General features: G+C 50.9%; 1 protein-coding gene across 2 annotated transcripts in view; it reads right to left on the bottom strand.

The window, feature by feature from the left end:
• LOC309978910 (F-box-like/WD repeat-containing protein TBL1X) overlaps window positions 1-16,286 on the bottom strand; it is a 228,263-nt gene extending 211,977 nt beyond the window's left edge. The window contains exon 1 of one of the 2 annotated variants that reach the window (XM_082865581.1): window positions 16,046-16,286. The gene's annotated coding sequence lies outside the window, so the exon portion shown is untranslated. Of the gene's footprint in view, window positions 1-14,555; window positions 15,741-16,045 lie in introns of those variants that run through there. The other variant, XM_082865582.1, reaches the window with a different exon arrangement.
• Window positions 16,287-17,351: the final 1,065 nt, after the last annotated feature.

Here is a 17,351-nt window from a genome sequence, read left to right as displayed (position 1 = left end):
AGATCCCACAAGAGTCGGCAGGGTATCACGGCTGGCGCTTGGCGTTCATCAGCACGCCGACCCACGCATCCCGAGTTATTCCTGGCATTAGCCCCTTGGCATAATAAGGAAGCCAAGAGGAAAGACGGACACATCCAAGCGTACAGAAATGGGAAGCCTGGTGGTTAAGACCATGAGCAACGTTAAGGAACAGAGTCTAGGAGAGGACTGTTTGGAGCAACTAACAGCCCCAGTCTACGAAGACCCCCTCTAAGGCACGCGCGGGCCTCAGACCAGGAGCTGGTGTCAGCTGGGGACTCGCTGGGGACGCAGGGTCTCGGGCCCCGCCCAGATTTACTGACTCAGAAATTCTGGGGACGGGGCCTGGCAACCTGTGTTTTCACAAGCCCTCCACAGGGCGCTGGTACACAGTGAAGTTTGAGAACCAGTGGTAAGGTCACAAAAATATTTACAGCAGCACTATTCATAACAGCCCCCAAAATGGAAACAACCCAGGTGTCCAACAACGCGTGAATGGATCCACGGTGGTGCGTCCATACCTGATGGAATCCTACCCGGTCATAAGAGGGGATGAATTAGTGGCACAGGGCACCACATGGATAAATCTGAGAATCACCATGCTGAGGGAAAGAAGCCAGGCAAGATAACGAGCACACGTGTGCGATTTCACTGGTACAGAATTCTAGCATATGCAAACCAACCCATCTAGTAATAGAAAGCCATCAATGGTTGCCCGGAGGTGGGGGGAAGCAGAGAGAGATTACAGAGAGGCACAGGGAAATGTGGAAGCCACGAAAACACGTGTTATCTTGATACGCACGTGTCCGAGAAGCCAGCACCACACTCAAGACAGCAAACATAGGAGAAAACTGATGACCGTGCACACCTTATATACGCCTGGTTTACTGTACTTCAATTATACCTTAACAAAGTGGTAAAAAAAAGCTAGCAAGCAGATGGTGCAAAACCAGTGTAATATGATCCCACATAGATAAAAACGCAAGACTACACAGTTGTACATGGACAGCTGAACATGCCAGAAACCGAATCTACCACATCACACTGTGGACTGCTAATATCGGTTATTCTGCCGGAGGAGCTGGAAGTTACAACCCCACAGTGCGGGGATTCAGGGAAATCAGCATATTCTTAGGTATCACCTTAGAAACAGGACCGAGCTTAGAACAGGAAAAAGAAACAAAACCCAGAATCTGTTCAGAGGAAAAGCCTTGCATTTTGGAAGCCCCCAAAGCAAGGCCGGCTGCAGGGGTGCAGGCAGGGAGAGGGCCCCCCCCCTCGGGTAGAAACAAGTGCAGCAGGGGTGCGGGGCAGCTCCTGCTGGGAGATGCAGGGCAGAGAAGGGGACGCACGCAGGTAAGCGGGCTGGGGCCCAGGCAGGGGGCCCTGAACTTCTCAGGGGGCTCAAAGGTTGACCAGATGAAGAGAACAAAGGGTGGAGGCCTGGCTATTGTGACACCCTGCACACTGCACGCTCCGCACTCCGCACAGCAAATGAAAACCCTATAGAAACCAAGAGAAACCAAAACCCCGGAGGGCCGTAAGCAGATGCACTGAAAGGCTGGGCTCCCGGCAGCCACTCCCTTCCAGCACAGTCAGCAATTGGAGAGGCTTCACTCAGGATCTTCCGCCCTCCTTTCTCAGTTCTTGGGGAAGAGATAAGGATGACGTGCGATTTCCAGATCAAACCCCAGATGTCGTGTAATTTCGCTGTTTATTTGTAAATGAATACTTCTAAAGGAATTTCTTTTCCCTCTAAAGTTAGCTCCCAAAACCTTGCTTGTCCTTTGCTGTAGAAGAAGATCCATATTTCCCTGGAATGTATGAGGACGGAAAGATTTCCCAACTTCTCTAAGTCTGATGCGGGTTTTAGTCCTTCAACTTTACCAAGCCTTCAACCACGAGATTCAAGCTTCTAAGGCAGGACACTTGACCTCGGCACTAATGACCTCTTGGGTTGAGTAATTCTTTGTGGGCCTTGGGGCCTCATCCCCCTGCATTACAGGATGCTGGGCAGCGCCCCTGACCTCTATCCACTAGATGCCACCGACACCCCTTCCCCATTGGTAACAACCAGAAAGGCCCCCAGACATTGTCCAGCGTCCCTTGGGAGCAAAACTGCCCTTGGTGGAGGACCACTGAGCTAAGGTATATCCCGACCAAGATGGAACTTCCGTCAAAGTCAAACATCCAGTGCCATGAAAGAAACAGGACGGCATTTCAAGAAGGAGGCAGCAGGGGCATGGAGGGTTGACTGCCCTATTGCTGTGTCCTGGGTTCTCCAGGGACTGAGTCCATCACTGTAAACGCAGTTCCTTTTCCAGACTCCGCACCTATCCAATGCAGCCCTTTATGCACGATTCTTCACGATTAGTATGACCCTAAATATACGACGAACTCCTCTAGCTTCACAGTTTGCTGACTACAAGTAAACGTTTCTCTCTCTCTTTTTTGGGGGGACGTGCCGCAAGGGCATGCGGGATCTTAGTTCACCAACCAGGGATCAAACCTGTGCCCCCTGCAATGGAAGCGCAAAGTCTTAACTACTGAACTGCCAGGGAAGTCCCTAAACATAAAAGTTTTTTTCTTTCTTTTCTTTTAACACCTTTATTGGGGTATAACTGCTTTACAACGGTGTGTTAGTTTCTGCTGTATAACAAAGTGAATCAGTTATACATATACATATGTTCCCAGATCTCTTCTCTCTTGTGTCTCCCTCCCTCCCACCCTCCCTATCCCACCCCTCCAGGTGGTCACAAAGCACCGAGCTGATCTCCCTGTGCCATGCGGCTACTTCCCACTAGCTATCTACCTCACGTTTGGTAGTGTATATATGTCCATGCCTCTCTCTCGCTTTGTCACAGCTCACCCTTCCCCCTCCCCATATCCTCAAGTCCGTTCTCTAGTAGGTCTGTGTCTTTATTCCTGCCATATGACCCAGCAATCCCACTACTGGGCATATACCCTGAGAAAACCATAATTCAAAAAGAGACATGTACCAAAATGTTCATTGCAGCTCTATTTACAATAGCCAGGACATGGAAGCAACCTAAGTGCCCATCATCGGATGAATGGATAAAGAAGATGTGGTACATATATACAATGGAATATTACTCAGCCATAAAAAGAAACGAAATCGAGCTATTTGTAATGAGGTGGATAGACCTAGAGTCTGTCATACAGAGTGAAGTCAGAAAGAGAGAGACAACTACCGTAGGCTAACACATATATATAGAATTTAAGAAAGAAAAAATGTCACGAAGAAGCTAGGGGTGAGACGGGAATAAAGACCTTTTTGTCTTTCCACAGAGCTACGTACTTCCTACATGGCTCCGCCTTGAGAGCCTGCAACCAACCCATCACTACCCTGATCTTACAGGGAGGACACCAAGGCTCCCCGTGCGGCCCTGCACTCTCCCCAGGTACCCCTCTCCTGGAGAGGGGGCGGGGAAGGTTCACTAAATCACCTCCCACCACCGGGTTCCGAGCAAAGGGAAATCTACAGAGGCAGAAAGGAGACTAGTGGCTGCCTGGGGCTGGCAGGGGGCGCAGGAACGGATGACATGCCATTCCTGAAGACGGGAGCGATCTTACTGTGGAATGAAAATGCTTGAAACCTGGATGATGACCGAAGACTGCACCACTCGGTAAAATGACTAAAAATCACTGAAACTGTACACTTGAAGTGGGTGCTTTTTTTGGTATGTAATTTACACCTCAGTAACACGGTTCCTGAAAATCAACTAGACCTTAAACAGGATTTAGAGATCTGCGTGAAATTTATCACCACAGGTGGCCATCTACAGCCATCCCAAGGCAAAGCAAACATCTATGGCAAACCCAAATGAAACAAAGTATCACACAGCTTGCAAAAGGAATGACAGCCCAACCTGAATCTACAGTGTGTCCAACTCAATACTAGGAACTACAGAACAGCCGAACTGCCCAATGGCAGCAGTGCGGACACAGAGAAATTCCGCTCTGATGAACATCCGGGCCACCAGAAACCCATACAGAAAAATACATTCCTTGTCCAAATATAGAACATTCAATGGAAAAGCAAACACAACAGGTAATTCAAGAAGGTTGAACATACTCTTCGATAGCAAACTATGAACCAAACCCAAACTTCCCTTAAAGCAAAAGCCACGCAGAAAAATGGGACCCCAGGGCTTCCCTGGTGGCGCAGCGGTTGAGAATCTGCCTGCCAATGCAGGGGACACGGGTTTGAGCCCTGGTGTGGGAAGATCCCACATGCCGCAGAGCAACTAGGCCCATGTGCCACAACTACTGAGCCTGTGTGTCTGGAGCTTGTGCTCCGCAACAAGAGAGGTCGGGACAGTGAGAGGCCCGCACACCGCGATGAAAAGTGGCCCCCGCTCTCCGCAACCAGAGAAAGCCCTCACACGGAAACGAAGACCCAACACAGCCAAAAATAAATATAAATAAATAAAAATTTTAAAAAAAATGGGACCCCAGCTTACCCCTCTGTTGTGCCAGGAGCTGAGAAAATTAAAATTCACAAAGGACAGCTTATTCTGTGCACCATTTCATGTTTAAATACGAATTGGGAAATAGTGAAAACATACAGTCTCTAGTTTTACTCAGTTAACTTTTCTGGAAACACAGGATGAGCCAAAAATTACATAATGGAATTAAAAACTATTAACTATTAGGTGGACAGACGCTGTACTGCCTGAGAGAAAAAGGAAATATTTCCATGACCTAATCGTATCCTGTATTTAGTTTGAGTATACTAATGTAATTAACCAGGGGTGTACAATTTCGCTAACTTCAAACTTCCAGTGGTAAAGCCTCACATACAATTATCTGAACCACAACTGATTTTTATTTTTGTGGGAAAATGAAGATAGCTGATTTTAATAACCCAAGCTTCCCAAGAAGAGTAACTGCCTCCCTGACGGAAATGATGTGAGTGGTAATTCACACCACCACAGACTCATCTGTTTTCAGATCTTCCCTCAAAGGTTAGCATACTTGGAGATTTCACGTCCCGTTGACGCAAACATTTGGTGCTACTGTTCCCCTACATTCCTGCTCTGTACACCTGTGCCTCTAACTCCCAGAGGGTATACATAGGTCTCTGCACTTCATGAGTACCTGAGGTATGCATTTAGGAAATAAAATCAAATTTTGTGCCCACTTCTGCGAACAGTCTCAGGATGGGGCTAGTCTCCGATACATCTCTGAATATTATTTAGGGTAATTTGGCTGGCAAATAATCAAATGAATAACTATTAGAAAATTATCATCAACAAAGACAGAAAAAGATTCCTGTCCAGACCTGAAGCGACTGACCAGTGTCTAGCTGACCTGCTGGCAAGAAGAAGTCAGGACACGGACAAGGCTCAAGGAAACCGGCTAAAAGCAAAAGACTTTGTGTAATTTCTCCCTCCTCTTAGATGGGCAGGCACGGGGCAGACAAAGGACATTCCCAAAGACTTTCATTAAAACTAAATTTGTTACGGGAGCTTAAATGTCCTGATCTCTGGAGAGCAGAGACAGAGGTGCATAATGTAGATGTCAAAAATTCTACTTCCTGGGAATTCCCTGGCTGTCCAGTGGTTGGAACTCCGTGCGTTCACTGCCGAGGGCCTGGAGGGCCTGGGTTCGATCCCTGGTGGGGGAACTAAGATCCCGCAGGCCACGTGATGCAGACAAAAAAAAAAAAAAATCTACCTCCTGCTTCTCCTCTCTTCACAGTAGGTGCGTTCTGAATATTACTGTAAAGAGAAGCAATTTTTTTTTTAAGTAGGAGATAAATATATCAGTTCACCAAAGGACAAATGAATGTCCACGTGGATCCTGACGGCTATGAAATGATGTGTGGCCCTGGTGCCCCGACGGTACAGAGAACAAGACAAACGTCAGCTTTCCTTTACATACAGAGCTATGCTGCAAACTCCTTATCCACAAAGGGCAAAACAGGCACAAACACCGAAAATCACACACAAAACCGAAGCTAACGTACCAATCATTTCAAATTAAACAAACAAAAAGGCTGGTGCGGAAACCTGGAACTACTTGCGGTCGACACTTAGCATCATGAAAATCAAAGCTTCAGCCGTTCTCAGCAAACGACCTCAGCCAAAGACCTGCAGTTTGGAGGTGAGTTCTACGTCTCACCTCCACAGGCCACAATGTGGTCTGGGGTGTGAATGTAACTCTTGTATTTATTTACTCTCTGTAACACCAGTAATACAGCATCAACCAAAATGACAGTTTTCTCTTTTAAAAAGCCTCTAATGTGAAATGCAAAAAATAAAAGATTTAATAACAACCACGATGGATGAAATATGTTTCTGGAAGAAAACAACAACAAATAAACAGCCAGACTGAAGGCACCAGAGACTTTTATCACAACCCAGTTCCAGCGCTATCTCCCATCTTTTAAAGTTTGAATCACGTATTTGACAAAAAGCCTGGTTCCTGGGAGCCCTGAGGGCATCCGTCAATGAAAGCAGCTGATTTATAAACAGAATTAAGTGATTATGAAAACACTGCGGCGTCATGAAATGCTTAAAAAGCACAGCATTGTTCCAAAGTTTCCTCGTGCACCTGCAACTGAGATATTGTCATCTGGTTCTGAAACGCAAATATTTTTTCAGCTTTAAAAACGCGCACAATCCTGTGGATCCAAAACGTGCACAGCACCCTGTCAGCGTATGTTCCTTCTTCCCCAAATCACGTCATTAACAGCTGTGCCTCTGGAGGTACGTCCAATCTCTAAGCTGTCAGATCTCAGTCACAACACATGTGTGACACACACGCGCGCACACACACACACACGCACACACACACTCCGTGGCAGGTGAAGCCAGACAGAAAAAGGGGAATACATCTGTGTCCCACTTTATTAAGGGACTTCTATATCAGCCCCTCTCACCTCTGGGGACCCCATCGGTGATCTCTAGATGCTTTTTCACTGCATGTCCCTCTCAGTGAAAACCTTTTAAGCATTAACTCCAACTCACGTAACGTATTAACTAGAGATAACACTCAACGATCATTATATGCATTTCTCATAGACCACAAATAGACATTTTGTAACTATTACATAAAAATAAATAAACAGAGAACTTAAGTTTCTTCCTGCACTCCAGTAAATCTCATTGTCACTGCCAGAGATATGATATCCAGTCCACTTGGGAGCCCACTTTGTGAATTAAAACCGGAGACAAGGCATTTCTGTCACCCTCTGCCCCAACTAAAGGTGGAGACTATTGGTTTCAAGGAAATGTCCTAGGAGGCCCATGAAATTTACCAGAGTCCCATGAAATCTATCAGGCGAGTCTAATTTCCACAGGCCTCTCCCCTTGTTCTCATCTGGTCTACAACAATTTCTGTGATGCACTGGACACAATGAGATCATTACTTCTTATTTTCATCAACTTCTGAGCTGAGTGCCCCTCCAACGCTGTTTCTCCTAGCAAGGCTTTTTGAAGAATTACGCTACAGATCTCTAGAAATTGTTGAAACTGGCACAGAATCATCGTGCGTCTTAGAAATAGAAACCTAATGTGATATTTTTTCATAATCAAATTAGGAGCTAAACCAAAGCGTGTCTCCCAAGACTGACCTGTGACTGTCAGAGACTGGCAACCGTTGTTTTTACATTGATAACTGTGAATACTTGAGTCTTTACCAACACAGAGTTGGCATTCAAGTTTCAAGGGATTAAAATGCCTGATAAGATTCTGCTGTAAAAAGAACCTAAGGCAAGGACCCAAGTTTATTCTGTCTCCTAAATAAATCAAATGGTAGAGACATCAATTCTCTACTCAGTTGCTTTTCTAAATACAACCTAAAACTCGGCAACCACCTGGAACTTTATAGGTGCTGAGAATTATGTTTTCATACCGGTGCTACAGATGTCTGCATCATATGAACGGGGTAACATCCCTCCAGCTCCACTTTCTCATTTCTCATCTTCAAACGGATGTCAAGATAACAAGGGTACCTCGAAGGGTAGAGTTGATCCGGCTAAGCTAAAAATCACCCCAACGCACTAGAAACAAAAAGCACTGCTCAGTTACACAGAATTTTCTCCAGTTCCCAATCGTGACTTACGTGGTCTTACCATATTAAAGTATCTGTTATTACTGATTTAAGAAATAAAATGGCATCACATACAGTAAGCTTCTTTTGCCCGAATTTCCATCTATCGGCAAGTTTAAACAAGCAGAAGTGTTTGCAAACTGGATACCGGATGTTCACACAGACTCTAAAGCCCAATGACAACGGGCAAGTCTGTAATAGTTATGAGTTAAGCTCTCCAAGAAGCGGACAGTGTCCCTCTAGCCTTGCTTCAACATGGATGAGGTTGGGTGTCCAGGTTGCAGTAGACATGAGGAAAGCCTTCAGTATCTTGGAGAGAGAGAAGGTGATCACGCCGGCGGGGGGGGGGGGGGGGTGGGGGGGGTGGGCGCCGGGAGAGTGCTCACCTCCTCCTGCCTCTGTATTCTCCCTGGGGGTTGGCGGAAAGTATTCCAGAAAGGAAAGTGCTCAGGGCTGGCTATCTGGGGTCATTTTCTGGGTTCCAGGCTCAAAAGAAGTAAGCAAAGAAAACTCTCATGTTTTCTTTTCAGGATTCCAGCTCCATCCACCACGATAGGAAAAAATGACAGGAATTCAAGGCAGAGACACTCTCTTCTAAACACTATGAATTTTGCCGTGAGCATTGTTTGTGCTTATTTTACGGGGTCTCCTGAGACTGGGAAACTACAACACTCATAAGAGTTATTCAGAGGCACCCCACAGCCCAAAGTGTCTTCTGAACTGCTCGGGCTTTTTTTTACAGTAACTTAGCGATGTTAAGCTGAATACTGTTTACTTCAATCATGGGTAAAACGATAGTTAAAGCATGGAACATAGTTTACCCAAACTGCTAGTTAATATAAAACCACAATAATCCTTAACCTACAAAAGTGTTTTAAAAAAAAAAAGAGCCCACGCAACATTTAACGTGTGCCTTTTCCACATTACAATCCGCACACACGGGGTAGGAGAGGCCTCAAGATCAGCTCATCAAGCCTTTCACTTACAAGTGAGGACACACACAGGTTCAACAACTTCACACAAGCAGGCGGGCAACCCAAGGCAGGACACAACTGACCCAGATGCCAGGCGAAGGATCCTCTAGAAAACACGATATTCCTTATTCGATCACAAATAGTGAAATTACGACCCAAGGTAAAATTCCGGTTCACCACCACACAGAAACATAGATGTAGGAATTCATTTCTACAACAAACTAATGCAAACACAACTGGATATTTTTAGCGCACTTTACGGTCACGTTATCAACCCACTGGGAAAACCACGCCTCTTAATGTGTGTCCTGTTTTTGAAACTAAAGACATGAGTCTAACCTACTGATACATTTTACATAGTACTGCTCCAAAAAGTCTCTGAAAGTGCATCCAAAAATGTCCCATCTCAACTGATTTGGCAGCAACAATCAACTGGCGTAGGAAATGTGCAAATCCTACAGGCGGCTCCAACACGACACCTGATACTTTTTCACTATGATTTCTTACAAGTATTAAGAAACTCTAAGTTTTGGCTTTTCCTTGCTTTTGATAAAATCCACAGTGCAAAATCATTCTGAGGAAAACACACGGGCCCAAGTGTGCTACAGTATAAAATTCATGAGTCAAGGAAGGTGCTGGAAGAGTGGAGAGATTCACTATTAGGCATTTCATCCTGAGTTAAAATGCGATTACCAAGACCAGGAGAGCGGAGCTGATGGGCAGGTGCCCCAGGTTAGGGGCTGAGGGAGTGGGGAGTGTGGAGGCAAAGCACCGCGGACACCTCTGGGGTAACGGAATTTAGTTGTTTGGTATCCTGATGATGGTGGTGGTTACAGAAATTTAAGCATGCTGAAATTCATAATTTATCATATAGTAAATTTAGGAAATATATAGAGGATATACATGTGTCTGTATATAGCACGTGTGTGTGTTTGTGTGCGTATGCCAGCCCTGAAATTTAACTTAAGGGTGGGGGTGGGGAGGGGAGATAAGAAAAGCAAGCAAGCCATTGATGGAGACCACCGTAACTAAAGAAGATATATTATTATTTTTGTCATCATTGGATATTTCCACACCAATTCCCAGCTTCAGAGTAGAGGAAAACCTAAGGACACTGAGCTCCAAGCATGATAAGAATCCTCCTTCTGTTAATACAAGCCTGAGAAACAGATTTTATTTTCTTTCTCTCTCAAGAAGAAACCTAAGGCTAGAGAAGGTAACGGATGTGCCCAGAGGCAGTGAGTGCATGGTGAACTGGCTGCAAACCAGGTTTCCCTGCGACCACGTCCCCGACCCCATGACCACAGGAGCCCACAGGGCCCCCAACCAGGCTGGGCCTGGCGCTCCTCTGGGGGGGGGGGGTCACAGGACACGGGGCCACGGGCTGGCTCCGGAGTACCAGACTCCAGGTGCCAGCTGTGCCCAGCCCTGGAAGAGGGCCCCACTGCAGGTCCGTACCCAGCTGCCCCCCGCCCTTCCCGAATCAACTATTCACAGGAGAGGACAGGGCCTGAAACGGGAGCCAAGGTCCTGCAAGCAGCAAACACCTCCCACCCTGACCTGTCCCCGCCCACCTCCCACCCTGACCTGTCCCCGCCCTCCCAAACGGAGGTTACCCCGAGGCCAGGTTAACCGACATTTCGCTGGGCACAGAGAGGGTCCGAAAACAGGAGACAGGAACCGGTGCTCCCCTGATAAATACCCAAGTCCCAAGAAGCCGACCAAAAGTGAGACCTGGTCAATCTGCAATGACATCAGCAAAACCAACAGGAAGGCGCCATGCAGGAGCGCTGGCATCGGGGGCTCTAAAATACTCCAGTTGAGACAGAGCTCAGGGGACTCGGAGCGCCCCCCCTCCCGTCCCCAACACCTCCTGGCCTTGCGCCGCTCCCGTTTCTTTCTTCTCAAAGGCCATCCGCTTCCCGCCGCCTCCTTTCCCTTCTCATTTACTTCCTAATGTATCCCAAAATGGCCTACGGGAGCCGTGAGAACCCCAGCGCCGGATACCTATCTTGACGTCCACCCGCCCGTGGACCTTGCTCGAAACAGGACTGCACAGCTGAACTCAGGGCTGGTGTCTCCACCCTAGTATCACGGGCATCCAGCAACGGGGCGTTCTCTGGGGTGGGTCTGTCCCGTGCCCTGTGGGATGTTACGCAGCATCCACGGACCTCCCGCACCCCCCCCCCCGGGATGCCAGGAACATCACCGTCCCCCTCCCCCAACGTGTGACAACCACACGTCTCCAGACATTGCCAAAAGCTGCTTGACGGTAGGGGACCAAACTGCCCTGAGAACCGTGGGCTGACTACAAGCTTCCAGAGTTCAACGCTGAACAGACGGCCTCCGTGAACAACCATCTCCTCTACCTTCGTCTCTAAGTCACCCTTTCTCTCGAGCCTGCGAGTCGCCCTCCAGCTCGACCTCTTCCCGCCAAGGACCAAGAAGAAACCAAAGCCATGGAAACGGAACCCAGCTTCCTCTATCAGAAGAAAATACTCTGTCCTCTGTTTTCAAGTTTAAATTTGCTCCGATTTAACTTTTCAATGGCTTCCAGTTCACATCTGCCATCTTCAATCAGGCGGCGGATTCCCAATAAATATCTGATGCCGGCGATAACCGCATGGGAAGGCTTTGCAGGAGGCGGCCGCCTCCATGGCCAAGTTCCCGGGGAGCACACTCCTTAATGACGGCATTTTCCCCCTGAGGTCTGAAACTCATTTTCTCAGAGCAGGCTCTCTTTTCCGTCTATAAACATGTTGCCTGTCTGTCCCTTCCCACACCCAGCATTCATTTTGGTTGCTGGGTCTCTTTCTGCTAATGTGGCCAGGGCCATCCGGTTGGTCGAGCCCCATGGAAAGGATGGACAGGACGCAAGGGCCAAGGAGGGCCAGACCCGAGGGAAAAACTCACATCCAGTCTCCACTCAAGAGGCCAGTTACTTCCTTCACGCTAAACATAGTTATGGAAAAAAAAAAAAGTTTATCTTTCCAACTTAAAAAAATGTTTACAAAATGACTTTAGTCTTGCTTCCCGATTGAAACGATTTTTTGAATGTCTTGGGTGGTGAAAGATGAACAACTTATTGGAAGTCACGTACTCTTCTTACAGGAGAAAAAGGGGGCAAATGCAAGGTATCGGGGACACCACACCTGGGGCGGTCTCGCCTCACAGGGCAGAGCGATCGTGCTTGTCCTCTGGCCTGGGTCAGGCCTGGCAATAACCACGTGTGCAGAGCCCAAGACGCAGACACCTGGCGGAAAGCTCAGAGGGGGCAGCCTCAGGGTTGGGGTGTGGGGTCCTCCCTCCCAATAGGTAACTGAGGAACGGTCTGAACTCCTGACACTCGGGACCTACGTGAGATGGCTCTGGGGGCCTGGCTTCCCTCTGCAGGAACCCATTGCCCGCCTCTGGAAGAGAATCATGGATATCCCAGGTGTCTCAAAGGCTTGACAGGTCACAGCAGTCCTGAGGCAAGGCAAGAGTGAGGACAAATGGCAGAGGGCGATCTGGGAAGTCACCTCTCACAGATGCAAAACTGGGTTTTCCCCCCCAACCACAAATAAAATTTCTAATAGGCTGCTATAAAAAAATACAAAAGACTATGCAAAGAACACACCAGCTAAGTAATAAAAATAACATCCTGACTCAGGGACCCGTCTACAGGAAACGGCCAGCACTCAGCCACTTTTTAAAAATACTCTGACTACTGTTGAGCCTCACTTTGTTGGAAGGATTCCCGATCAGCCTTTTAACAACAGAAGATTTTGTCCTCAAGAAATTAAAACTTGAGGCCTAAACTTGGGGGGAGGAGTAGGTAGCCCATGGTGAGCAAGGCTTTAAACGTAGCAGGTAAGGCCTCTAATCACCTACGTGGGGCTTCACTGACGGTGACACCTTGGGCTCCCCACCACCCCGAGAGATGTGCGCCGCGACACACACAAAGGCGGGCCACGTGGGGACTGGCTATGCCATTTTTCAGATGGGGAAACTGAGGCAGAGAGCCACTAAATGCCATGTCCAAGGTTAAATACTCAGTGAGAGACTCTAGCTTGGAGTTCTGGTTTTCTAAATCAAAAGTGATCCAAACCACCTCAATCTAAAAAACCACAGCTGTCAAATCTCACTGAAATCACTTTCCTAGGTCACCTGCTAGCTGAAATGCGCCTGCCTTTCTTTTTAAAGTCTACCAGTAAATTATTTCAAACTCTTACAGCCTCTCCCCTCCTCCCACAAAAAGTAGACTAACTCTCTTTACTGCCTTCTTTATTAATCCTTACTTGCAGTAACTATAGAGAATCTCCCTCCAATAGAACGTTCTGCAAGTTCTGCGCTGTCCCAATATGGCGGCCACTAGCTACACACATCTATTGAGTATGTGAATTATGGGTAAAGCACTGAAACAACAGAGTTGTTTATTTTAGTAACAACAGAATGGTTACTGAATTTTAGTTAATTTGAATCTAAATATGCACATGTTGGCTAGTGGCTGCCACACTGGATAATTAAGCTATAGACGAAAACAATCTTTCCACTGTGGTGGACATTTCATGATTTCTGTTGAGATTCATCTAGGTGTATAAACAGATTTCAATGTAGGTTCTTCTGTGTGGGAGGGAGGGAGGGAGGGAGGGAGGGAGAGAGAAATTGTGTGTGTGTGTAATTTAACGAGCTTGTCTCCAAGTGGGAAGATTCACACAATGTATACACAGGAAGGCAAGATAACACCAAGCTTAAGAGGTGGGCTTTCGGAATCAAACAATCCTCCCTCCACCATGTATTAGCAAGTCAGTGGACTGTGAAGCAGGATGGAAATAACTGCTGCACACAGGGTAGTAAGTGCGTGTAAAATCCTCACTGCACGGCATTAGAGTAACATTAGGAAAATGATTCTACCTGCACAATACCAACAGCTAAAACTTACAGGCAGCTCTGTAGTTTTCAAAAAACTTACACTTACATTCCCTCTTTCTGTCCTTGCACTACCCAATGAGTACCACGATTTCAGTTCCCGTTTTTATTTTTACACACATAGAAAACGACACTCAGAAAAGTTACAGGATTTGAAGGTCAACAGTAGAGCACAACAACAGGGTGGGCCCTTTCACTAGTTCCGGCCAAACGGGGACAAAGACTGCTTTTCTAGCAAAGCATGGTGTCCTGATGCAGGTGGACTCAGGGGCTCTATTCCCCTTTCTGCTGGCTAGAGCTGAAACCCTCCTAACAGCCCACCCAGGTAGACTCATGACGCCATCACACAGATGAGAAAACTGAGACTCCCTTGGTTAAAGGTAAAGACTCGAGACCAACTAGGACGCCACACGCTTCATTTAAACACCCAAACCTTCGGGAGGGGTGAGCTTGGGAAGACTTAAGGGTCAAGGTGCGAAATTTAAATGGGGGGTGTTGACAATTCCTGGAGTGACTTAAGCCCCGGACAGAAACACAAGAAGAGCCAGCCTGAGAAGATCCAGTGACACGCACCCTGCTGTGCACAACACCAAATCAACACCTGAAGTCTCCATTTTCATCCCACAGGTGTGCGTTCCCTTCAGGTCTGGAATATCCTTAAGGGGCGATCTTCGTAAGTGGGTCAAGTGATGCACTTCAACTTTTCATCCCTGGACTCATTATCCAGCTGGGGGGTTTTCCACGAAAATCTGCCGGACGTTTGAGATATTAACATCCCTTAACATAAAAGCGTCATCTTCACCTCTCAACTGTTCCAAACTCAACATTCGCCCCCCACCCCCATCGCGTCTTTCCTAGGAATGACTAGTTGTAAACTTCTCATAAAATCGTCCTGGGCCATTTCCTACCCCGAGGCCACCGTTCAGGACTGAAGAGGGGCGCTCCCCTCCCCCTCCCCCTCCCAGGCTGGAGTCCCGCCCCTCCCCTTGCAGGTTAACCCAGGGACCCAGGCGGCGCTCCTGGAGAGAAAAACATCCAGCAGTCAGGTCAAACCACATGTGACAAAGCAAAGCAGAAACCGTGGCACAAGGGACAGACCTGGAGCTTGTTTCTTTGGGGGTTCTGCTCTACAACATCAGCGACAGAAAAGAAAAAAAAAAACCCACCTCCGACTCTAACTTTGTGGAATTTCCAAAGCGAGGGGCTCGGAAAATGCGAGGCCGTGCTAAGAACGAGCCCTGGCGCGGGCCTCACAGCGCACGGACAGCGCACGTGAAGGGCAGGCCCTAACCCAGCGCCCGCAACTGTCACAGACCCGGCGACCTCCGGCGACCCCCGAAGGCGCGCACCACCCCGTTCCGAAAACCGGCCCCCGTGGGCAAGGTCCCCCTGGGGAGCAGCGCCCGGGACGCGAATCTGGAGGCACCCCTCCCCCAGCCCGGGAGCAACAGGTCTGCAGCCTCCCCAGGCCGCGCTCCGCAGACCCGGCCAGACCAGGGACGCCCCCCGTCCGCCGAAGTCGCCCCCAGCCCGCGCTCCTCGCTCGGGCTGGGGATCTCCCGACTTCGTTGACAGTTTCTGCGCCTCAGAAACTGAGCCGCCCAGGGCCCGCGCCGCCGCGCTTCCAGCCGGCCCGGGACTGGCCGGCCCGCGCCCGGGGATGAATGGGGCTCCCCTCCCCCCACAGGGGATCCCGCGGCGGCGCAGGTCCGTCCAGCCAGCCCCGGTTTGGGCAGACAAAGGGGCACCGGGGGACAAATCGAGCGCTTCCTCAAACTTGCCGGCCGCCTCCCCCTCCCCGAAACAAAGGAGCCCCCCCAGCCTCCGCCCGCCCCCAACGCGCCGGCACTTTGGGGAGCAGCCAAAACGGGGTATTGTGCAGCCTGCAGGGAGCGCGCCGCACCCCAGCCCAAGCCCGGGAGACACTGGGGGACCTGCCCCTCCAGAGCCCCGGAGGCGGCCGGAGCGTGCGGGAGCCCCGGGCCGCCGGTCTGACCCCGGAGGGAGGGAACCGCCGGCCCCCACGCGGGACAAGTTCGCGCCACCCCGCCCCGCACACTCACCTCGCCGCGAGCAGCGCAACTTGCGGCGGCGCCGCCGCCCCGAACCTCCCTCCGGCCGGCCGTCTCCGAGCCCGGGCCGTGCCGCGGCCGAGGAGGGCCCGGCGCCCGGAGCAGCCGCGCGCCGCCCCCGGGCCGCCCCCGCCCCGCCGCAGCCGAGTCCCCGAGAGGCGCGGGCGCTGGAAAGTTTCGGATGCCGAATGGCGGCCGAGGGCGCTGCGGCGGCGGCGGCGGCGGCGGCAGCAGCGGCGGGGCGGGGGCGCTGGCGGCACCTCGCTCCCGAGCGCAGAGTGCGGGGGGGGGGGGCTGGGGCGGGAGCGGTGGCGGCGGCAGAGGGCGGGACGGCGGGAGGGACCGGCACGGGCAGTGACCTCCGGGGGGAGCGGCCGCCAGCGCGCCGACCCCGGCCGGGAGGACTGCCAGGGAGGCCGCCTCCGCCGCCGGGCCGGCCCCTCCCCCCACGGCCCCCAGCCCGCACCCTCCCCCACCGCCCGGGGACTCGAGCCCGGGTCCCCCCCCGAGCCCCCCCCACGCCCGGGGGGAGGGGCGCGTCCCAAGCTGGTCCCTCCCCCACGGAGGGTGAGGACACCAGGCCTGCCCTCCCCCACAGCCACGAGGGGGAGAGTCCGCCCCCAACAGCCCCTCCCCCAGGGCTCCAGGGAAGACTCGCGTCCCGGCCCGCCCCGCCCCCACGGCGGGGTAACCTGCGACCCTCCCCCGTCCCTCACCCCTGACTCTGCTCTCCCCGCCGCGCCCGGAGTGGCTGAAGGGAATCCGGGTCTCCCTAGTGTATCCGAACCCCGTCCCTCCCTCGTGGCCTCCATGCGGGCGGAAGGAGACGCAGGCCTGTGCCCACCCCGTCCTAGGCCCGGACCCAGCCAGCACGGGACAGGAGCCTGGTCACCAGCACCGCGGTTTCCAGGGGAGGGGGGAACCGGGCCAGCGCTCTGTTACCCTCCCCCACCTCCAAGAAGCAGCCGCCCAGCTGCCCTAGCAGAACCCCTGCAACCTGCCTGAGGACGCCGCTCCCTCAAAATCGGCGGCCGGGAGGGCACCCCATTGGTCTCCTCCCCTCCCCGGAAAAGTGGGGGCCCAGGGGGAGCCTCGACCTTTGCAAAATGCCTCCAGCGAAGAGCCGGCAGTGCGTGGGGAGAAAGAAACTCGGGCCCAACGGGGTGGAGGCTCCCGGCGGGGGCAGGGGGAAGAAGCCGGGCCCTCGGGCCTTCTCACCCCCGCCCCCGCCCGGAGGCGTCGGGCGTCGGGCCCCGGCCAAGTGCTAAGGTTGCCGCAGCTCGCTCGGCCCAGCCCT

Source organism: Leucopleurus acutus (genome assembly GCF_964270905.1).
Source record: "Leucopleurus acutus genome assembly, chromosome: Y".
In the NCBI taxonomy this organism is placed as follows: Eukaryota; Metazoa; Chordata; class Mammalia; order Artiodactyla; family Delphinidae; genus Leucopleurus; species Leucopleurus acutus.
The sequence above is the reverse complement of the archived record's forward strand: the minus strand, read 5'-3'. Positions and strand labels throughout refer to the sequence as shown.